Raw genomic sequence first — 10000 nt, 5'->3', positions numbered from 1 at the left:
CAGCTAGCTGTTCTTCTTTGTAGATTCTATGATCTCATTGGAGAGCAGCAAAATACTAAAAACATTCAATTTTCAATCTCCCATAGCTCATTGCTCAAGATGCACCTGAAATTAAATAAAACATTTGTGAAAATTTTCCAAAAAATCTCCCACCATTTTGTATAATAATGAAATTGAATGACTTTCTTGCTTTTACAATAATCTAACAGGACCTTTCAAAAGAGCAATGTTACTTATTAAACAGCATTGATGGAGTGAGACTCATAACTCTTACAGTTTCTAAAATATCTGAGTTTGCCTATTGACATTTTTCCACTTGAGGGGCATTCAGTGGGCACTTAGTACACAGCAAGACCTCCACCTTAAAAGATTATTTCTCAAAACCTTGTTCTACCATGACCTTTGACTTTAACATGTAATAATTGGCGTAGATTTTCATACACATATATGAACCAAATTTGAAGTCTCAAAGAATACGATGTCCAAACTTATGGTTGATTACTTGAAGTAGACCTTTTAACTTGGACCTTCAAAATTTAATCATTTCCAGCTTTTACCATCAGTTAATCCTTGCATATTTAATTACTCTAAGATTAAAATTGTGGCCTGGAAGCTGTTCACAAGCGCACACACAAACAGTGGCGAAAACATAACCTCCTACCAACTTCTTTGCGGAGGTAATGAACAATGCTAACAATCATCTACTTACTTTCCTTAGGTACCAAATACCTACAGATTATATAATTTTGGTACAAGTAATACCACTGCTGTGCATCTATCATTTAGGGTAGCACATGTATTGAGATATCCATTGTGGAGCTGAACGTGAGGATGTCTCCATCTGTGAAGCATAGAAACTTTACATATATGGGACACTGAAACACAGCACAGAGAGAGAGAGAGAGAGAGAGAGAGAGAGAGAGAGAGAGAGAGAGAGAGAGAGAGAGAGAGAGAGAGAGAGAGAGAGCGAGAGAGAGAGAGAGAGAGAGAGAGACCCGCCAAGTCTTATTTCTCGAGAAACCTACCCAATGAGCTAGCAAATCAGGATATCACTAAGATTAGAACCCCAACTGAGTAAAGTAGGGATCTGAAAGGTAGACTGAGACGTCCACCTTACCCTGTAAGGCAGAGGGAGACGTCCACCTTACCCTGTAAGGCAGAGGGAGACGTCCACCTTACCCTGTAAGGCAGAGGGAGACGTCCACCTTACCCTGTAAGGCAGAGGGAGACGTCCACCTTACCCTGTAAGGCAGAGGGAGACGTCCACCTTCCACCTGTAAGGTAGACGGAGACGTCCACCTTCCCCTGTAAGGTAGACGGAGACGTCCACCTTCCCGTTAGGTAGACGGAGACGTCCACCTTCCCCTGAAAGGTAGACGGAGACGACATTCCCTTGAAAGGTAGACGGAGACGTCCACCTTCCACCTGTAAGGTAGACGGAGACGTCCACCTTCCCCTGAAAGGAAGACAGAGACGTCCACCTTCCCCTGAAAGGTAGACGGAGACGACATTCCCTTGAAAGGTAGACGGAGACGACATTCCCTTGAAAGGTAGACGGAGACGTCCACCTTCCCTTGAAAGGTAGACGGAGACGTCCGCCTTCCCCTGAAAGGTAGACGGAGACGTCCGCCTTCCCCTGAAAGATAGACGGAGACGTCCACCTTCCCCTGAAAGATAGACGGAGACATCCACCTTCCCCTGTAAGGTAGACGAGACGTCCACCTTCCCCTGTAAGTTAGACGGAGACATCCACCTTCCCTTGTAAGGTAGACGGAGACGTCCACCTTCCCCTGTAAGGTAGACGGAGACGTCCACCTTCCCTTGAAAGGTAGACGGAGATGTCCACCTTCCCCTGAAAGGTAGACGAAGAAGTCCACCTTCCCTTGTAAGGTTGACAAACGTCCACCTTCCCCTAAAAGGTAGACGGAGACGTCCACCTTTCCCTGAAAGGTTGATGGAGACATCCACCTTCCCCTGAAAGGTAGACGGAGACGTCCACCTTCCCCTGAAAGGTAGACAGAGACGTCCACCTTCCCTTGAAAGGTATACGGAGACGTCCACCTTCCCCTGAAAGGTAGACAGAGACGTCCACCTTCCCCTGATAGGTAGACAGAGACGTCCACCTTCCCCTGAAAGGCAAACAGAAACGTCCACTTTCCCCTGAAAGGTAAACAGACACGTCCACCTTCCCTTGAAAAGTAGACAGAGATGTCCACCTTCCCCTGAAAGATAGATTTGTTGTCTAGTATTTACCAAATAAAATATACAATTCACAAATAGTGACACTTTTGAGTAACTGATCCATTTTTTATTATATATTTTTAATACATACCATATGTACCCTGACGTCACGAACTTCCCTTTGATTGACTATGTTGACGATGTCGGTTCTAGTTCGTTTAGTCCCTCCTCAACCCACCAATGCCCCTCCCCCCCTTGCTCAACATATCTTGCTATTTTTTGATTTCCCATCATTTAAAAACCTCCTAATTACTGTACAAAAAGAGGAGAGCTGTGGGATTACATAATTTTGGAGTAAATGGAAAGCATGCTCTTGTAAACAAATACCCCTCACCCTGAAAGGTAGACGGAGACGTGCACCTTCCCCTGAAAGGTAGATGGAGACGTGCACCTTCCCCTGAAAAGTAGACGGAGACTTGCACCTTCCCCTGAAAGGTAGACGGAAACGTCCCCTAATAGGTAGATGGAGACATCCCCCTTCCCTTCAAAGGTGGACAGAAACGTCCACCTTCCCCTGAAAGGTAGACGGAGACGTCCACCTTCCCCTAAAAGTTAGACGGAGACGTCCACCTTCCCCTAAAAGGTAGACGGAGAAATCCACCTTCCCCTGAAAGGTAGACAGAAAAGTCCACCTACCCCTGAAAGGTAGAGACGTCCACCTTCCCCTGAAAGGTAGATTTGTTGTCTAGTATTTACCAAATAAAATATACAATTCACAAATAGTGACACTTTTGAGAAATTGGTCCATTTTTATTTAGTATATATTTTCAATATATACCAAATGTATGCTGACGTCACAAACTTCTCTTTGATTGACTATGTTGACGATGTTGGTTCTAGGTCGTTTAGTACCTCCTCAACCCACCCATGCCCCTTCCCCCTTGCGCAACATATCTTGCTATTTTATGCTTTCCCATCATTTAAAGAACCTCCTAATTACTGTACAGAAAGAGGAAAGCTGTGTGATTACATAATTTTGGAGTAAATTGAGAGCATGCTCTTGTAAACAAATACCCCTTCCCCTGAAAGGTAGACGGAGACGTGCACCTTCCCCTGGAAGGTAGACGGAGACGTCCACCTTCCCCTGAAAGGTAGACGGAGACGTCCACCTTCCCCTGAAAGGTAGACGGAGACGTCCACCTTCCCCTGAAAGGTAGATGCATACGTCCACCTTCCCCTGAATGGTAGATGCAGACGTCCACCTTCCCCTTGAAGGTAGGAAGACGTCCACTGAAAGGTAAGAAGACGTCCACCTTATCCTGAATGGACAATACTCGGAACATTACCTACTGCCAGTGTGTCAATAGCATCCAAAATACTTAATTGACTTGAGGTCTAAACACAAAAGGCTGTTGACAGGTAGGACATTGTAGGGCTTAAGGGAGGACTCCATATTTCTGAAAAAAAAAATCTATATACCATTTAATTTTTCCTAAAAAAAAAAAGTGATTGAACCTCTCACTCTCTTATTCCTCTCGCATTTGCACCCAGTCTGAAGTAGTGGTTAGGTACAACTCTTTTGCTGCATATTTTTTTTTTTTTAATGGATAAGTCCAAACTATCGAGGGGCAAAAGCGACGCACTCAAAAATTATTATTTTTTTTTTTAATCGTTACGTCCAAACTATACCAGATAAATGCTTCTAGTCTGTTGCTTGATGTCGGGAAATGATTAAAAGTTTTACTAAAACAAATCAGAATATTTTTGCTAAACCTTGAAATAATTAAAAAGTAGATGATAATGAATGTAAAATATTTTAGGAAAGTCATATAATTTTTTTTTAAATAAAAATATAAAAAATATGGTAATTATGGTTTGGGTGTTAATTTTATACTTGAATTGTGTAAAAATGATTGATCATTTACGTGAAAGCAATAATTTTTCTATAAATGTGCTTTCTAATTAGCTGTTACCAATTAAGAAATGCTAGTATTTTAGAGTACCATTTTCAGATTTTCAAACCTACTTATATTAAAGTTTTGAATCGTACCTAAGTAAGGAATAAAGATAGAAAGGAAATGAAGATGGTACTAGGAAGCTGTACTAGAGCTTGAGATATCATACCTGCTGTTGTGCTGGCACCGCAGGGCCAATAGAGAATGTATAGAGCCTCCTGTGGGTCACGTCTTGCAGGTAGTGGGCGGTAAACGTATTCAGACTTTCCACTCCCCAACCTGTAGAACCTGCTCTTGAAGGCCAGAGACATAGCTACGCCCCAAAGATTGAGAGCTCTGGGGTGACGTGAAGGAGAAGGGTCCAAATTCAGGGCATAGTCTATGACCTTGCAAATCCAAGTAGAGATGGTGTTCTTAGTAACCGTCTTGTTCCTCCCTGTGCTGACAAAAAGTACAGGTACACAGGGACGGGCTGTGGCTAATCTCTTGAGATATGGCCTCAAACTCCTCGCTTGGCCTGCATGGTGTACTTTGTGACCTCCTCCTGATTAAGGATCTCGGTTGCCGAGAATGAGACCTATCGGTTGGAGTTTAACTCGAGAGATTCCTTTGGTAAGCTCTTCAAAAGAGTGAGGGAGAGAAAGAGCTGGACGAGACTCATTTAAGATCTCGAAATGTCTCCTCTGCTGGAGACTAGGAGGTGAGAGAAGCTTAGTGGTAGAGCTGGAACATTGAGAGGAGGAGATCTCGGAGAGCTGTAGGGCGATCTTAGCCCTGTGTGATGAGCCGAGAGAAGGTTGTGACTCAAAGGCAGGATGAAAGCAACCGAGTAACTTTATTACAGAATGCTCGCTTTTATATACATAAACTTCATGCAAAAAAGGCATAAAAGACATAACAGGATATTTCCCGTTCAACCGACACCGCACTGGTTAACAGTTAACGGTGAGAAAAACAGACATATTTCAGGTCCTTGTCAGTGCGAGGGGAGAGCGAAGATACAAGCATAATATATACACAAAATGAAATGTCGTTACTATGTATGATCGTGTGACACACGCTTGGTTCACCTGGCACCTTTCAGCCTCTGAGACCAGGGCAAGGCTGCTTTGGTCTGAGGGTTTCTGGGTGCCAAAGACACGGTCTAAGACTGTATCTTTGCCTCTCGTGGGGGTACCCATTGAGAACCCTCAAAATCAGAACCTGCCAGAATGCAGGTTCTGACTCTTTCTGCTCTCCTTCCGACATTGGACTTGTAGCAAAGTCAACTTCTTCCAGCCTCCGAAAGCTCTTCTCAAAGGTATGTCGCGGACATTCCTCAAGTGAGTGGCTGTATCTGTTGGCTTAGAAGTCCTTGAAGAGGACTTTGGAAGAGTCTTGGATTCCTTGAGTTCCTTCTGAGGAAGGAAGGACAGATTGTCATGTCCCTTCTGACTTCCATCGGTGGTGGAGATCTCTCTGTGCTAGGGGAGACTTCCTCCGAAGGTGGAAGAGAGGAAGCCCATTCCTCGCGTAACTCCCTCGGTAGAGGTGAGGTAGGAGACTGTCCGGTAGAAGATGCAGGAGCAGGAAGCCTCGATGGCCTAACACAAGTCAGCTTTACCCTCGTAGATGTGACCACATCTGAGACTCCTCTCTTCCTCTTCAGGGGAGCAGAAGCAGCAATGGTTCTTTGCAGCAAGTCTGCTGGAGCTGTAGAATGCTTCCAAGAGCTGGCAGACAGAGCAGGCTTAAAGGCTTGCAACAGTGTTCTGAACATAGCACTGAATCACGGCAGCTGACTGACTGATGCACTGTCAGATTGATCCCCTGGAGGGAAAGGGACCGAGGGTTCCCTGCGAGGAGTCTCTACTGTTGATGGCTTTGCCTTGGAGGAAGGCAGCTTTGGGATCCTGAACCCTTCTCTGGAAGCCCCTTCCCCCATTCCCGGCGATCTTGGTGTAATGCGTTTGTGGAGAGGGGAATGAGGTGATGGTGACCTGTCGATTCAATGTTCCCTAGGAGCCTTTAGAACCTGCTCATGGCCGTGACGCAAGTGGACCGGTGAGCGCTAGCGCGTAGGCGACCGCTGAAGGGTAGGGGAACGCTTGTGCGCAGAAGAGCGCTGGTGTGCAGGAGAGCTCTGGCACATTATAAGGCGCTGCTCAGGATACTGGTGTACAGATTTTAGAAAAGGAGCAGAGAGCGGGTACACAGTATGGCACTGCACAGGACGACGCTGGCGCGCAGTTCCCGGTGAATATGCAGTATGGCTGGTGGGTGTTGATGAACGAGAGAGCTTTGGCACAGGAGAGAACTGGTGCGCAGTGGAGCACTGGGATGCAGTGGAGTGCTGGCGCTCAGTGGAGCACTGGCGCTTGGGAGAGTGGTGACGTATAGGAGCGCGCCATTGGTTAGGAGCACGCTTTTGTACAGGAGAGCGTTGGCAAGCCGGAGAACGAGGCTGCTCATGAGAGCTCTGATGTCTGAAGGAGTGCTGTTGCGAAGGGGAGCGCTGACGAGCTCGAACTGGAGAGCTCGAGCTGGAGAGCACAGTTAATCGCTGGCAAGCAGGGAAAAGCTGCTCTTTGGAACGGCGAGGTTGCACTAGAGAGCGCCGGCGATCTGGAGATCACTGGAGCATTAGAGGGCACTGAGGACGAGCAGGAGAAGGCTGGCAATCAGGCAAAGGTAGAAGCACTGGAGAATGCTGACGCGCTGGAGCGAAGACACTTTTTGAAAGCATTGGAGAGCAGGCTGGCGCGGACGTACTGTTGTGGAGCGCTGGTGCACTGCAGGGTGCTAGCAAGCTGGAGAGCGTTGGCTCGCAGCTGAACACTTGGGTAGAACATCCAGAGGCTGTACACAAGACAGGAGCGGTGGCGGCAAGTCAGCTGGAAGGTCGAACAGAAACAGGGATGTGCCCTTTGGAAGGACGAACATCCAATGGGGATCGCGAACAATCCGCAGAAGAGTCCAGGGCCAAAGTTCGAGGACTAGCAGCAGCGTTGTCAGGAGAAAGACCAGGGATGAACAAAGGTCGAGGGCCAGAAGATGACTGAAGCGGTGGCTCCCCTGAGAGGGACAGCTGCGAAGACGAGGCTGAAGTGCCAAAAAGACGCCTTTTCACCGATAGTGAAGGGTCACCTCTAAGGCAAAGTGGAGGGCGAGCTCTGCGACAGATGCCCTCTATGAGCCGTTGGATCAGCAAGCAGACCTTGAGCAGCAGTCCTCCGAAGAGGAGTCTCTATGGGAGAACTCCATCAAGGGAGAGAAACATTCGCGGGAGAGACCAACGATGGACTTAGTTTCCCTCTCGAAGGATGAACAGGAACTGGGGAAACAAGAGTTGGCAGCAAAAGCTGGAGAGTGGATGGGCAGGGGCGACAGTAACGGCCACAGAAGACTCCTCTGACACCACAACGTCGACGAGAGACAAAGGATCCACCTTTGAAGTCAACGATGGCAGCACACTCGCACCGTGGAGGATAAATTTCAGCAAGGAGTACTTGGAGGGCGCACCCAGAAGACCCAAGGACAACCACACCTTTAACATAGAAGACATAGACAAGGCCTCATCCGGTGGGAGATGTGGGGCCGTTTCGCTAGGGGAAGCAACACTCTTAAAGACCGGGGTTAGCCGAAAATTAAAGGGTCTACGCTACTGCTCGACGGTCTCTCGAAAGAGGCCGAATGAGCAGGAGCTTAGATGAAGGTCAGGAGGCAGAAGAAGGGGTCTTGGATTTTTTCCCTTCGAAGGAACCTTCGAAGGGGAAATATCCCGCTTAGACTTCTTTCACTGACGCCCAAACCTTTCCCACTGGGGGCAGACCACTACCGACACTTATTACACTTGTTAACACTATCACACCATTGACCTCTGCAGGCAGGACAAAGTGTGGCGGTTGGTGTCCACAGATGACATGAAGGTACCGCAGGGCTGGCCTTCAAGTCCAGGGTAGGAACGCATGTTCGGCATAAGTCAACACAAACACATGCTTTTAAAGAGAAAGCACATCAGAAAGCATTAATGACAATCTAAAATATAACTTGGTGAGGATGAAGAACGGCAACGACCGTTCAACATCCGAGCCAAAAGCAAAGTGAGCTAAATCACTTTTGTGTGTAGCCCCCTACCCCCGCTTACTAGTGGAAGGGGTAGCTAACCGTCGCTAAATTTTAATCGCTCGTCATTTCAGCTTTGCTGAAAGTAACACCCCTAAATAAATTGCATAGGTTTGTATTCCAATTACGGAACAAATGAAAAATGGAGTGCAATATTTAAAAAATCAAATACATATAAAATAACTAGAGTGAAAAATGTTAAATGTATACACAAATATACATTCACTTACACAACCATTCATTCTACAGGTGCCGAGATGATTATTCACATTTATTTCTCGTTAAAACACAAACTATTTACAAATATTCAGTGACATTTAAGCAGCACTAGAGAATACTATCCAGCAATAATTACTGCAAAAAACTGCAAAACAGAAAAAGTTTTCCATTAGCAACAAGCACAGAGGAACTTGGCCACACGCTGATATGAACAGAATGTGGGTAAATGGTCTACTGCGCATGTGGGAGAATTATTCACTTTCTTATGTCTGTTTTGTAGATCTAGCATTTATGTGTGACAAATCTCATTTTCGTAGGTTGACATGCATATTTATGCCATTTTTTTTTTTTTTTTTGCAAATTAAGTACTGAATGACTCGTTGAATGCTAATCGGATCCCCAGGAGGAATGATAGATTTAATGCAGAATCATCATCGGATCACCAGAGGCTTAAGGAACTCCTGGATCATACGGTCGTCCTGATGAAACAGAAGAGAAATGGTTGTGGGGATAGATGCTATAAATGTACACCTGGTAACTTATGCATAAGTACTTTGAAGCTCTTAATTGGTTAAATGAAAAAGTTGATGAATGCATCATTGCAAAAAAACAGAAAATTCCAAGCAATTGAAACCCACTCATATGCAATAACTCACCGTCAGTCTCCCAAAGGTAAATATTGGACTTGAGACTCCGAACTAGTGATCACATTTTAATCAATTGATACTTAAGTTATTATGGCCAGACTCCATTAAACTGAGAAAAATGACAATTAACCAGGGCCTCTCCATTTTTTAAAGCAAATTCCAGTTTTGCTAGAAATTAATGCATCACATGTTAACCAATTCTTCATATTACAAAACCTTCCATTGTAAGGTAAAGCACTAATCATGGAGTTAAGTTTTAAACAGGAATTTGTGTCATGCGTTGGGTTAAGTTAGGATATATCTTCATAATTTTACTTAATCTACAGCATTATTTAAAGTTGGGATATACAGTAGCCTCAATTTTATTTTATCTATAGTCTGACAAGGTACGGATCCAACTGCCTAGATTAGGTTAAGGTTAGCACACTCTCCTGCAATTTAGATAAGTGGTAAGGTAAGGAAAGACTGTAAATTTTGTTTAAAACATATGAGGTATCTCTATTTTTGCTCCATATAATAGGCAGCATTGTGTAATAATAATATGGAAGGATTGCCCTATGATGAGGTTAGGTTAGCTAGGTCAGGAACTGGTACCATATACTGTAGATTGTAGATTTTTCTTGCAATATTACATAATGAGCAATTAATTTTGATATAGCAATTATGACAAGATTTATAATTGTCTCCCTTTCCTGATTAGTGCATTGCATTCAATAAGAGCTCAAAAGGGTCTGCTCGATACTCCTACGCTGCTATAGTCCGAGTCAAAATACTTGACCACCCCGCTGGCGTGCACTGCAAAGCCATGTAGCTTACCACTTGCCAGAACACAGAAGCAGTGTGATATGTTAAATTGTGAGACACGTCGGAGCAAAAACCAGTTGAACTATACTT

At 45.0% G+C, this 10000-nt stretch overlaps 1 long non-coding RNA gene across 1 annotated transcript in view; it reads right to left on the bottom strand.

The window, feature by feature from the left end:
• Positions 1-10000, bottom strand: part of LOC137637330 (uncharacterized) — a 21041-nt gene that overhangs the window by 9753 nt on the left and 1288 nt on the right. Inside the window, exon 2 of the long non-coding RNA XR_011043559.1 lies at positions 1-105. This exon is cut by the window's left edge and continues 20 nt beyond it. This is a non-coding gene — a long non-coding RNA (uncharacterized lncRNA). The remainder of the gene's footprint in view (positions 106-10000) is intronic.

This window comes from Palaemon carinicauda, unplaced genomic scaffold, assembly GCF_036898095.1.
Source record: "Palaemon carinicauda isolate YSFRI2023 unplaced genomic scaffold, ASM3689809v2 scaffold664, whole genome shotgun sequence".
Taxonomy (NCBI): domain Eukaryota; kingdom Metazoa; phylum Arthropoda; class Malacostraca; order Decapoda; family Palaemonidae; genus Palaemon; species Palaemon carinicauda.
Note: the sequence above shows the minus strand (reverse complement) of the source record. Positions and strands in the feature narration are given on the sequence as shown.